Raw genomic sequence first — 11,776 nt, 5'->3', positions numbered from 1 at the left:
CCCGCCCCCTCCTTAAGATGCCAGTCTCGAGTCCAGGTTGTCACCTGTGTTTCTGACCGACTGGCTACAGATTGGATGTTCTAATGATCCCCCACTCGGGTTTGATTAATTTGCTAGAGCGGCTCACGGAACTCACAGGAACACTTTCCTTACTAGACTACTGGGTGTAACTCTGGAACAGCCAGACGGAGGAGACACAAAGGGCAAGTGTGTGGGAAGGGCGTGGAGCTTCCGTGTCCTCTCCGATTGGGACACTCTCCCCGTGTATTCACCAGCGTGGAGGCTCTCTGAACCTCATCATTTTGCGGTGTTATGGAGGCTTCATTAAACAGGCACGATTGATTACATCATGGACCATTGCAGTAGGTGAAACCGCCAGCCCCTCTCGGCTCCCAGGACGTGGGGGATGCGGTGGTACCGGAAGTTCCAACTGCCTATTAACATGGTTGCTTCTCCTGGTAACCAGCCCCCATCCTTAGGTTCAGTCCAAAAGCCAAGCTTTAACATAACAAAACACACCTCTGTGGCTCTCATCACTTAGGAAATTCGAAGGATTTTAAGAGTTCTGTGCCAGAAATATAAAATTAGGAAAATGAATGAATGTGTTTTCTTTTGTTTTCTTCCAAGTGTACGGGTTTATTGAGGGCATGGGGGTCTACAGGACAGCCCCAGGTGCCTGTGGAGAAGACCCGCCATCGACCTAGAGGGCCGCGGCCCTGGGGGCAGCCGGGGATGGGGTCTCCAAAACCTGGATTTACTTGAAAGTGTGACTCTCCGCTCCACCGCGCCCAAAGCCTCTGGGTCCGAACATGGCCCAGTAGCAGGGTTGGTTGCAGTAGGGCTTGCCTTCATGCTCAGTGTGTCCCCTCCCCCCGAGGTCACCGTCTTTCCACATTTCTCACACTTCAGGCAAGGCCATGCCAGTCCTTCCCCAGGAGGTCACCCGCTCAGCCAAGTACACCTCCTTGTCACACTTGGGGCACTTGGGCACGGTGGCGCCGGGTCCGGGGCAGGTGGCTGGGCGGGAGCACACCGGAGCGCGGGACTCGGAAAATGAATACGTTTAAATTCAATTTATAATAGCATCAGGATAAAATATTTAGGTATCAATTTAAAGAAAGTGCACCACATAAGTACATTGAAATTATGTAGTTTTGCTTAGCGTTTCAATCTCTTTGGTAAAGTATTCCTTCTGTTCGTTCATAGTATGCCTGAGCTCGTTATACTGCCTTTCTGAATTTTCTTGTCGCTTGTGGCGTTTCCTCATGAGCTGTTTTGAAATCTCTATCAGTTATGTCACAGTATTCCATGACCTTAAGTTTGGTTTCTGGAGAACTGTCCTTTACTTTTCGTGATGCAGTGTTACTGTGGTTCTTCGTGTGCTTGCTGTGCTGTTCCTCTGCCAGCACTGATGAAGTGGGGAGCACTTTTCTGCTTCATTCTAACCATTCAACAAATTAGAGAGCAGAGGCTTTTCGCTTCTCTTCCAGGAGGTGGCGCTAGAGCACAGGTTTGGGGTTCTACTACCTGCGTTACCTGCTTGGGAGAGTTGGCACTTTCCACCCCCCATCAGGGGTGTGGTCCCGTGCCCTCTTATTGCTTCTTGTGCCTCCAGGGATTTTGCTGCCTTGTTGCTGCCTGTGCCACTGGCATCACTGCCTGTGACCTGGGATAGTGGGCTCTTCCCTCGTGTCCGGGATCCCCTGAACCACGGGGGAAGAGGGGGACGTGGGTAGCTGGGGTGGTGCAGGCACCTCTGCCATGTCCCGTGCTGTAAGGTTCTCCGGCTCTGCTGCTGCCAGTGGGTGGCTGGAGGGGCCAAAGTCATGGGCGTCTCAGGGGCTGGTGGCTGGGGCCCCAGGACCCACTTCTGCTGCTGCCTGGTTACCTGGGGCCCTGGGCACTGCTGAGGCTGGAAGGCTGGATTCCTGTGTCCTGTTGCGGCTGCTACTGGGTGTTCTGTGGCTTCCAGCTCAGTGGCCGCAGGTGGAGAACAGGATCGCAGGCTCCGCCTCTGGTCTTCCCTCGGTTCAGCCTCGTCTCTGTGTCCCAGTCCACCCACCTTTCCATGCACACTGGGTGGCATTCTCCGGAGTCCTGGTGTGTTGGGCAGAGTCACCTGTGGTGTGTCGTGGATGTTTCCTGGTTGTGGATGGAAGGGGGGAGAGACAAAGGCAGCTTTTCACTCCTCCGTGTGGCTGATGTGTCTCCTCCAGGTCGCAGTTTTATGTCCAGAATCAGCTGATTCTGTTCAGCTGGAAGCCTGGCTCAGCTGCAGCCTGTGGGGCCCTGGGGAGCCTCCCCTGACCCCTGACCCCGAAGTCCTGGGTCAGCATCAGCGCCAGAAATTAGATCTGAGTCCAGGACCACAGGGCCTTTAAATTCAGGTTGGGAAGTGGCTGGAGGGATCCAGACAGCAGGTCCCTGTCTATTATTAGGTCCACGGAGGGGAAGAAGAGACAGGACACTGGGGTGTCCCGGGCTCTCGGGACTGGGGAGGAGCGGAGAGGACCCTTGAGGCTTCAAACAGTGGCGGATTTCATGCCTGGACAGGAGGGGCCATGCTTGGTGTCCTTGGGTACGGTGTTGGGATGCCTGGGTCCTGTAGGTCTGGGGAGGGGGGAGGTCGTTTTTGTGTCTCAGGGAAATGTTAGGGGGACCCCCGGCCCAGACTCATGGCTGATCTCCTTGTCCCACTGTGGTCTCCAGGCTCCACTCCATGTCCTGTCCTCTGCTCTCCTGTCCTCTGCTCTCCACCTCCACCAGCTGGGCCCGTCTTTTTCTAAAGGTCTTTAGCCAGTCTTTTTGGCACGGTGGTCACCGCTGTCTTAGCTCACAGGGAGACGATGTCCAGGTAGCCCCGGGCTGTGAGCTGGGATGGACTCTCCCTTCCTTGAGTCTCCCTGCTGCCCCCCAGCACCATGTGTGTGTGGGGTGGAGTGAGGACTGGGGGTGAGGTTATTTCTCTGGAAGAGAGGAATTCCTTTAACCACCTCCCCTCTCTCCTTTTTTCTCTTTCTTCCAGGTGTATTTGAGTTATACCATACCTGTAAGGACAGGAAAACACCGAAAACATAAGCACAGTTTACCAGCAAAATAGAGAGCTGGCACCTGTGTACTTATCATCCAGGTGAAAAACAGAGCCTCTACCAGCGCCCAGGCCAGAAGCCCCTGAGCCTCTCCCCACACAGACCCCACCCTCCCCGCACCCGTGTCCACTGAGTGAGCCGCCCTGCCCCCTCCTCTCTCGTTCCTCCCCCTCCGCTCCTGTTGGCCTCCGTCCCCTAATGTCACTGTTTCCTTCCTCTCCTCACTTCTCCAGGAGCCTCCCCATCTTCATAGGCAGATATCTTAGGGGATCTCCTTCCCCTCCGGCTCCCCCTCCCCCTGCCCCTCCCCCCTTCTACCCCATTCTAGGGATGGAGGCTCCAGAGTTGATTCCCTAGAGGAAGAGTCTATAACCCTGTCAGCAGCTGCAAGAAGTGACAAGGACTTGGGGTTCAAGGTCCCACCCCTGGAGACTGAGGACACCCAGTCTGTTTGTGGGGTCCACCCTGGACTTGGGAACCAGCTGTTAATGGCCTCGAAATCTGCCTCCCTGAGGCCTTAGTCCTTCCTTGGTAGTTTGATGGGGAGAAAAAGGTCCGTGTCAGCATGTATTCTGAGTAACAGTTCAGACTTTGAACTTGACACTGGATGAACTCCAACTTCTGTGTGTAGCACTGACCCACTTACTGGGAGCCCAAGGAAACCCTGGGCAGGTGTTTTGTAAGGGGGTCAAAGGGGAGCTCAGGTCGCCTGTCATCAGCAACTGTGGCCACACGGGGGCGCCACCACTCCGCCCTCTCCTATTCAGCACAGTGAAGGGAGAGGATGGGCTGTGGTCTGAGTCCGACAGAGATGGCTGCCCTGGAGGCTGGTCAGCAATCAGGGGATGAAGATGCTGCCTGAGCAGCTCTGGGGTCGGGCTCGGGGATGCGGCGGGGATTAGAGGGGAGGAGAGCCCTGGAGCCCTGCCTTGTGTCTGAGGTTTCCATCTTTCCTCTCCACAACCCATCTCTCCAGCTCATTGATGAAAACACTCTGGAAAACTCAAAGTTGATTATTATTTCACTCCCTGTTCGTTTCTGGCAGATATTCTTTTTTTTTTTTTTCATTTTAGTGTAGTTTGAGATTCACAAAAACAGTAGCAGAGTTAGTAGAGAGTTCCTGTAAATCCCACGCTCAGTCTCCCTGTGGTAATATCTTATATCACCATCATACATTTGTCACAGCTAATGAAGCAATGTTGATACATTATTAATAAACTCCAGAACTTATTTGGACTTCATTAGTTTTTCCTTTTCCTGATCTACGATCCTATCAAAGACACATTGTGTTAAGTCCCAATCATGTCTCCTTCAGGCTCCTGTGGCTGTGACAGTCTCTCAGAGGTCCCTTATGTTTGATGACCTTGATGTTTTCGAGTACTGCTCAGGGATACTGTAGAATGTCCCTCTATTCCAGTTGGTTGACTGGGGCAAAGTATTTTGGGGAAGAAGACGACAGAGATGAAGTGACATTCTCCACACAACAAGGGTGTATACTCTCCCCTTGATAATCAGTAATAAGTTCACCTCATCACCCAGCTAAGGTACATTTCCCAGGTTTCTCCTTGTGAACTTTTATTTTTACTTCCCTACTTTCCGTACTGCAGCCTTTAGAAGGAAGTCACTACGTGCAGCCCACACTTGAGGGGCGCTCTGCTATAAACTTTGGTGTGCCGGGGTTTGTGCATATATAAGTTTTCAGATGAGTTGCATGAGGACTAGAGCGCTCAGTAGACTGGATGGAGGGTCTATGTGCAGCTTTATAAGAAACTGCTGACCATCATTTCTAGGGGCTGTGCTGCTTCGTATTCCTGCCCCAGTGAGTGAGGGTTTCTGTCGCTCCGCATTCTGGACAACACTTGGTATCACCAGTTCTTGCATTCTAGCTATTCTAATAGGTGTGATGATACATCATTTTTTAAAATTTACATTTCCTAATAATATATGATGTTGAGCATCTTTTCATATGCAGTTCCATGGATAGATCTTCCTGAAGAGGTGTGTGTTCAGATTTTCCTTCATTTTTAAATTGTTTTCATATTATTGAGTTTAAGCGTTCTATGTGTATTCTAAAACAAGTCCTTCATCAGATATGTGAATTTGCAAATAATTTCTCCCAGTCTGTGGCCTGAGCTCTTTTACTGACATAACAGTATTCATTAATGCAGAGATATATTTGGGGAGAAGGAAAATGAGAAATTGCCAACCGCAGTGGTTTCCAAGTAGAGGACTTGGGCAAATGGGGGACGAGAGGGAGAACATGAATTATTTATTTTGTATACCCCTGAGTACCTTTTCAGTCCCCTTCTGTGTAGGTAAATATGCTTTCAAAAATTACATTAAAATCCCTTGCACTTGTAAAACACCTGACAGATCCTCTTAAGATCGTGCATTAGGACACACATTCTCTACTTTGGCACCCAAAGTCTTTTAACTGAGCTATTCTGCCACAGAAATTCCATTACTGGAGAAGATGGGCTGGATTGTAGGGAGAATTCTGCTCACTGAAAATAGCTGAAAATGCCATGTAAAATATAAAAACCATCTTAAAAGCATCAAAGAGGTGACAAGGTCCTAATAAGTGACCACCCTGAAAAAAGAAGGGAAAAATCCTGCTTGGCCTCCAAAGAAAACACGGTCCTGAGAAAAGGAGAAAAGGCTGTGTGAGTTCACTGCCCAGAGCTCAGGCACGGAGCCCGGCACGTCCAGCTCTGTGCCCACAGCTCTTCACTTTTTCTGCCCACTTGCCTTCCTTTTAAAAATTTAAGCAAAGCTTTTGAATTCTTATCATGATGTATATGTGTAACGTATAATATAGGATATAATGTATGTTCACTGTAAGGCAAGTAATAAAGTGTCAAAAGTGATAAATGACAAAGGAAAAAGAATGTAATCCTCACATTTGCAGATATTTTGTTGCATTTTTCTTTCGTTTCTTATACATCCTCCTGTTGTTGCCCAAGAGCTGGAAATTTCTCTAAGCTGAACAGCCCAGACCTCAGTGGCCCCCACCCTGCACTCTGCAGACGCCATTTCCCAGTCAGCTCACCCTCACACCCCTGAGAGGGCGATTTCTCATTTCCTCCTTTCCCCTCAGACCCCTCACTCAGAAAAAAAAAGCACTCGGGTGAGAATTACATCCTCCTCCTCCACTATTCCCACATCTGCACCTGTATCTCACCTTCCCACCAGTGATGATGGATGGTCCCCTACTGTCTACGCCTGCCCCTCAGCGTGGGTACAGGATCCGACTCCATCCTCCCCTGTGTCATCAGTTTCCCACTCTCTATTGCTCCTTCATCCCTGCCTACAAACATGCTGCAATTCCTCCCATTAAAATTAATCAAACAAAAATAAATAAATCAAAACAAAATTCTCCCATAAACATCCACCACTCTGTGTACAGCTTCCTTCCAACTGCTGCTCCATTTCTATGACTCTTCTTAACAGAAAAATTCCTAAGGCCAAAGGCCATTGTCTCATCTACTAGGTTGTCTTTTTATTTTTAGCTAATGGATATGTGCACATAGTTTTAAAAAGTAAAATACTTCTACAAGACTTGATATCTAGACCGATGTCCCCAATCTTCCATGTCCCCCTTCTCTTGAATCTCAGAGAGATGCTCTTTTAGTTCTTAAGCTGATTCTCTAATTGTTTCTTCTATGTCTCTAAAATGCATACCTTTAATACTCCTTTGCTTTCAGTTTTATGTATCATCTTTAGTTAATTGGTTTTTCTTTCACACACCCCTGTCTTCCCAAAATAGTTATAACTTATAATTATACATCTGTCAGTTTTGTAAGTTTGATTAGCTCGCTGTGCAGTATTTGCCTTATGATGATGACGGAAACGATAGTCACAAGTGAGCATTTAATAGACTATGATTACTTTTCTTGAATGGATATTTAAGATTTCGCTGGAATAAATAATATCTTACTTTGGTTGTACTCTTTTTTTTTTTTTTTTTTTTTTTTTTAGTTTATTTGCCTGCTTTGGGTCTTCATTGCTGCATGCGGGCTTTCTCTAATTGCAGCGAGCGGGGCGACTCTTTGTTGCGGTGCGCGGGCTTCTCATTGCAGTGGCTTCTCTTGTTGCGGAGCATGGGCTCTAGGTGCGCGGGCTTCAGTGGTTGCAGCAGGCGGGCTCAGTAGTTGTGGCTCACGGGCTTAGTTGCTCCACAGCACGTGGGATCTTCCCAGACCAGGGCTCAAACCCTTGTCCCCTGCACTGGCAGGCGGATTCTTAACCACTTCACCACCAGGGAAGCCCCATATTGTACTCATTTTAAATCATTCTAAAACTCTGTGCAGAATCTGAGTCTTTCTGAATACATTCAAGCACATCGGATATTCCACCAACTTCACTTCTTTGCACAGACTCTCCCACAGCCCTCCGTGCTGCCACACGGAGACTGGTTCCCTGCACACCTGGGGCAGGGCTGACGTCCCGGATCTCCTTCTCCTCATTCTGGGCAGCCCTCTGCCTCTCTCTCCTACTGTATAATTTTACAAGGCTTCCCTGTTGCCTGGATCCCATGTTTCCCTGCTGTTGGTTTTCTCCATCATTTCCCCCGCAGTTTGTCTAACAGTATCCTGAAGAAGGGAACATGGAAAGGAAAACATTGTAACTCTGATATGTCTTAGGCTACCCTAGGACTTACTCTCATCTTGACTCAATATAGAACTCTGTGTTGGAAATACTGATTTTTTTCCTTAGAATTCGGAAGGCATTGCTTCACTGTCTTCTAGCCTCCAGGCCCATGTTTTTTGCCTCTTGAAGTTTTCAAGGTCTCTCTTCTTTTCCATCCTTTCTGCAATTTCACTGTGATGTTTCTTAGCATCTGTCTGTTTTCATCTACTGCAGTTAAGAGTTTGCTTAGGCCATTTCAGATGTAAATTTTTGTCTGTAAACTCCGAGAGGTTTTCTTGAAAATTTTTTTTTATTATTTCCTACTCTCCCTTATTTTTGAAACTTGTATTGCTTACTCGCTGGAATCTCTTGATTGATAGAGGAATATTCTTATAGGTCTTCTCTCCTCCTTGCCATTACTTTTCTATTCCTATTACTTACTGTGGGTATGACTGTACTTTTTCAATTCATCTACTGAATTATACACTTCTATGACATTATTTTTAATTTCAAAGAGCCCTTTTTTGGTTCTATGATTTTATATAATTGTATAGAATTCTGTTTTGTTTTATATACCATATATCTTTTACATCTTTCAAATATTATTGCTAACAGTGGTAGGGGAGCTGTCAGGTCTCTTGGTTATCTACTTTCATGATATCATGAACTTCTTCCTCACAGCACTTAGCTCAGTAGTGATTTACATTTATCTTTGTCATTTCTGTCCATCTCCCTCACCACAGTGCCTGTTGCACATCACCCAGGTCCTAACTGTTGTTCTTCATTTTTTCTCCAGTGTCTCCAGATTCTGATTGAAAGTGGCCTTGACATATACACTCCTTAACCTCTCTGAGTCTCCACTTCTGTGTCTCCTCTCTCTGAGTCTCTCTCTCTGTGTCTGTACAAAGGCATCACATGTTGGGTGCCTCATGGGTTTGCTTTTTGTTTTAATTAATTAATTAATTAATTTATTGGCTGCACCAGGTCTTCATTGTGGCACGCAGGATCTAGTTCCCTGACCAGGGTTCAAGCCCGGGCCCCCTGCATTAGGAGCTTGGAGTCTTAGCCTCTGGACCACCAGGGAAGTCCCCTCATGGGTTTGCTTTGAGGAATAAATTTGACCCACTATGTAAATCACATGGCATTATTGCTTTAATTCTTATTAAGTGTTCCTCTATTCATAGTTACCATCATTACAATGACTATAGCATTTAGCTTGTTTCCATTCTTTGCTTTTATAAACCACAATTCAAGAACATCCTTGAATATATATTTTTGAGAACATGTGTGATTATCTTCGCAGGATAAATTTCTGAAAGAGAAATTTCTATGTCATAATGTAAGCATATTGAAGGCAACCCTCCTACACTGTTGGTGGGAATGTAAATCGGTACATCCACTAGGGAGAACAGTATGGCGGTTGATTAAAAAAGTAAACATACAAGTACCATGTGACCCAGCAATCCCAATCCTGGGCCTAGATCCGGAGAAAACCGTGGTTTTAAAAGACACGGGCACCCCAACGATCATGGCAGCACTATGTACAATAGCCAAGACATGGAAGCAACCTAAGTGTATAAGGACAGATGAATGCATAATGAAGATAGGATACATATACACAATGGAATATTACTCAGCCATAAAAAGGATGAAATAATGCCATTTCCAGCCACAAGGAAGGAAGCGAAACTGGAAAAGACAAGTATCCTATGATATCACTTACAGGTGGAATCTAAAAATGGATACAAATGAACTTCTTTACAAAAGAGAAACAGCCTCACAGACTTAGAAAAGAAACTTACGGTTACCAAAAGGGAAAGGTGGTGGGCAGGGAAAAATGAGCAGGTTGAGATGAACATATACACACTACTATTTATAAAATAATCAACAAGGACCCACTGTATAGCACAAGGAACCCTACTCAACACTCTATAATAACCTATATGGGAAGAGAACCCAAAAAAGGACATATATATGTCTATCCATAAGTGAGTCAAGTTGCTGTACACCTAAAAAAACAAAACGCCCCGCAACATTGTAAATTACCTATACACCAATACAAAATAAATAAATTTTTTTAATGTAAATATACTGAAATTGAGACGTTCTGCATAGTGACCTTTAAAAGTTTTGGACCAGTTTTCAATCCCATCAATCTTTATGACAGTATATTCTCCCTAAATTCCTGTCAATACTCTCCTCATACTATTATCTTTGCCAAGATGATAGATTTTAACTTATTCCCATTTCTTATTCCAGATTTGCATTTTTCTTTACATTTATTTGTTATATATTTGTTTGACATTTGCAGTTCTTATTTTGCAAATTGTTTTCTAATACACTTTAATTATGTTTTGTTTGGGATTTAGTTATTTTAAACACTGAATTCAGGAAGGACAAAGCAGCCTCCAACATCAGAAGCTGGTCTGACGTTTACCTTAGGCCTCAGCGTTGCCAGAAGCTGGGCTGGTGCTCACCACGCAGCCGTGTTCTTCTCCTGTTGGACATATGTCACCTCACAGAACATCAACATCAGACAAGGACACCTGAGACCATGACACAGTGAGACAAACCAAGACCACAACATCATTTTGTCCAAGCACAGACCAAACGAGGCGGCACTATGCACCTCACAATGTATCAAACCTCTCCCTGTGCTGATACCAGCAACCACGGCTTCTTTCCAATCACAGCTGCATCCTCACTCTAGTCTTTCCTCCTTACAGGGCAGATTCACTGACATGCCCAGTCACAGAATTGGCCCCACTTCCTGACAACACCCAATCTAGAGTGAGCCCCTCCTCCATACACCCTCCTCCAAATCACCCAACCAGACCCCACATCCTGTATATGTTCTAACACCTCACACTAAGACACTGTGGTCCCCGATGGTGTGTCATCTCCCTCGCTGCATCCAGTAATAAATCCAACTTGTTTGCCCACAGATGTTCTCCTGGTGGTCTTTGGCTGAAAAACATTGCTACCTGCTTGTCAATGTTTTTGTCTTTGAGCTTGATAGGGGCATGTGTTAGTATCTTTGTGAATGTCTAGTTGACATAAAGAAAATTTATGATTTTTTAGTGGTTTTTCACCTTTGGGTCATACAACTCTTCATTCCCCAAATGTAGAAAATTCAAGTATTTTTATGTCTAGGAGAGAGGGGTCCAAGGGTGAAGGGAAACAGAATTGATTTAATTTGGGGGGAACGAATAGCAGGAGCAGTCAGTAAAGAATTCTAAGCTGGTGGATTCTAAGGTTTACATCTCCTGCTTTATCATTTCACAAGTATGTACAGGTCCTGCAAGGTATTTGATATATGCTGTGTTCAGTGAATACTTTCTCTTGGGCTAAGTGAAGACTTCAGTGTCTGCTTATATTTACCAGGTTAATGAAAAGAACAGCAAGAGCTCAAGCTTATAAAGACAAGAATTAGCCCAGCAATGGGCAGTCTTGAACACATATGACCTTAAGGTGATAAACCACGGTGTCCTTAATGTCTGAACACTCTAGTTTTTAAAATACATGTTAATGAAACTTTCTGCGCATGCTGCATTTTAAGGATATATCTAAGACCCACATAGACAAATCCATGATTTCCATATGTAGGTTATTTTAATATGCATCAACTTATGAGTCACACAGTATCTTTTTGGGGGAAGAGACTGGAAATTAAGAACATTATAGATATGCAATGCCCAATAGGCTAGCTACTAGCCACATATTTAATGTTATTTAAACTAAATAACATTAAGGTGCTCAGCACAGTAGCCACTTTTGAGGTGCTAAATAGCGACCCGTAGCTAGTGGCTACCTGATTTTGACAGTACAGATATAGAACAATTCCTTCACCATAGAACATTCTATTGGACAGGACTGCTCTTCATGTTTTCTGGGCCTCAAGTCAGATATAATGGACCCATGAAAGGGTCAATATTATTTCTCTTAGAGATGATGTCAGATTTCTGTCTGGGATATGAATACATACTTAGCTGGTGTGTAACAAAACCAAACTAGGTTATGAGTGGGTATGGTACCTTCAGGCACAAACTGTTTCCAGG

General features: G+C 45.5%; 1 pseudogene across 1 annotated transcript; it reads right to left on the bottom strand.

Annotated features, from left to right (window-relative positions):
* Nucleotides 1–754: 754 nt before the first annotated feature.
* Nucleotides 755–1,570, bottom strand: LOC307192389 (cysteine-rich protein 1-like; annotated as a pseudogene). Its single transcript has 2 exons — nt 1,537–1,570; nt 755–1,017 (listed from the first exon to the last, which is right to left on the bottom strand). The product of its transcript is annotated as a cysteine-rich protein 1-like (transcript).
* Nucleotides 1,571–11,776: the final 10,206 nt, after the last annotated feature.

The sequence above is a fragment of the Stenella coeruleoalba genome, assembly GCF_951394435.1.
Source record: "Stenella coeruleoalba genome assembly, chromosome: 10".
NCBI classification, from domain to species: domain Eukaryota; kingdom Metazoa; phylum Chordata; class Mammalia; order Artiodactyla; family Delphinidae; genus Stenella; species Stenella coeruleoalba.
Note: the sequence above shows the minus strand (reverse complement) of the source record. Positions and strands in the feature narration are given on the sequence as shown.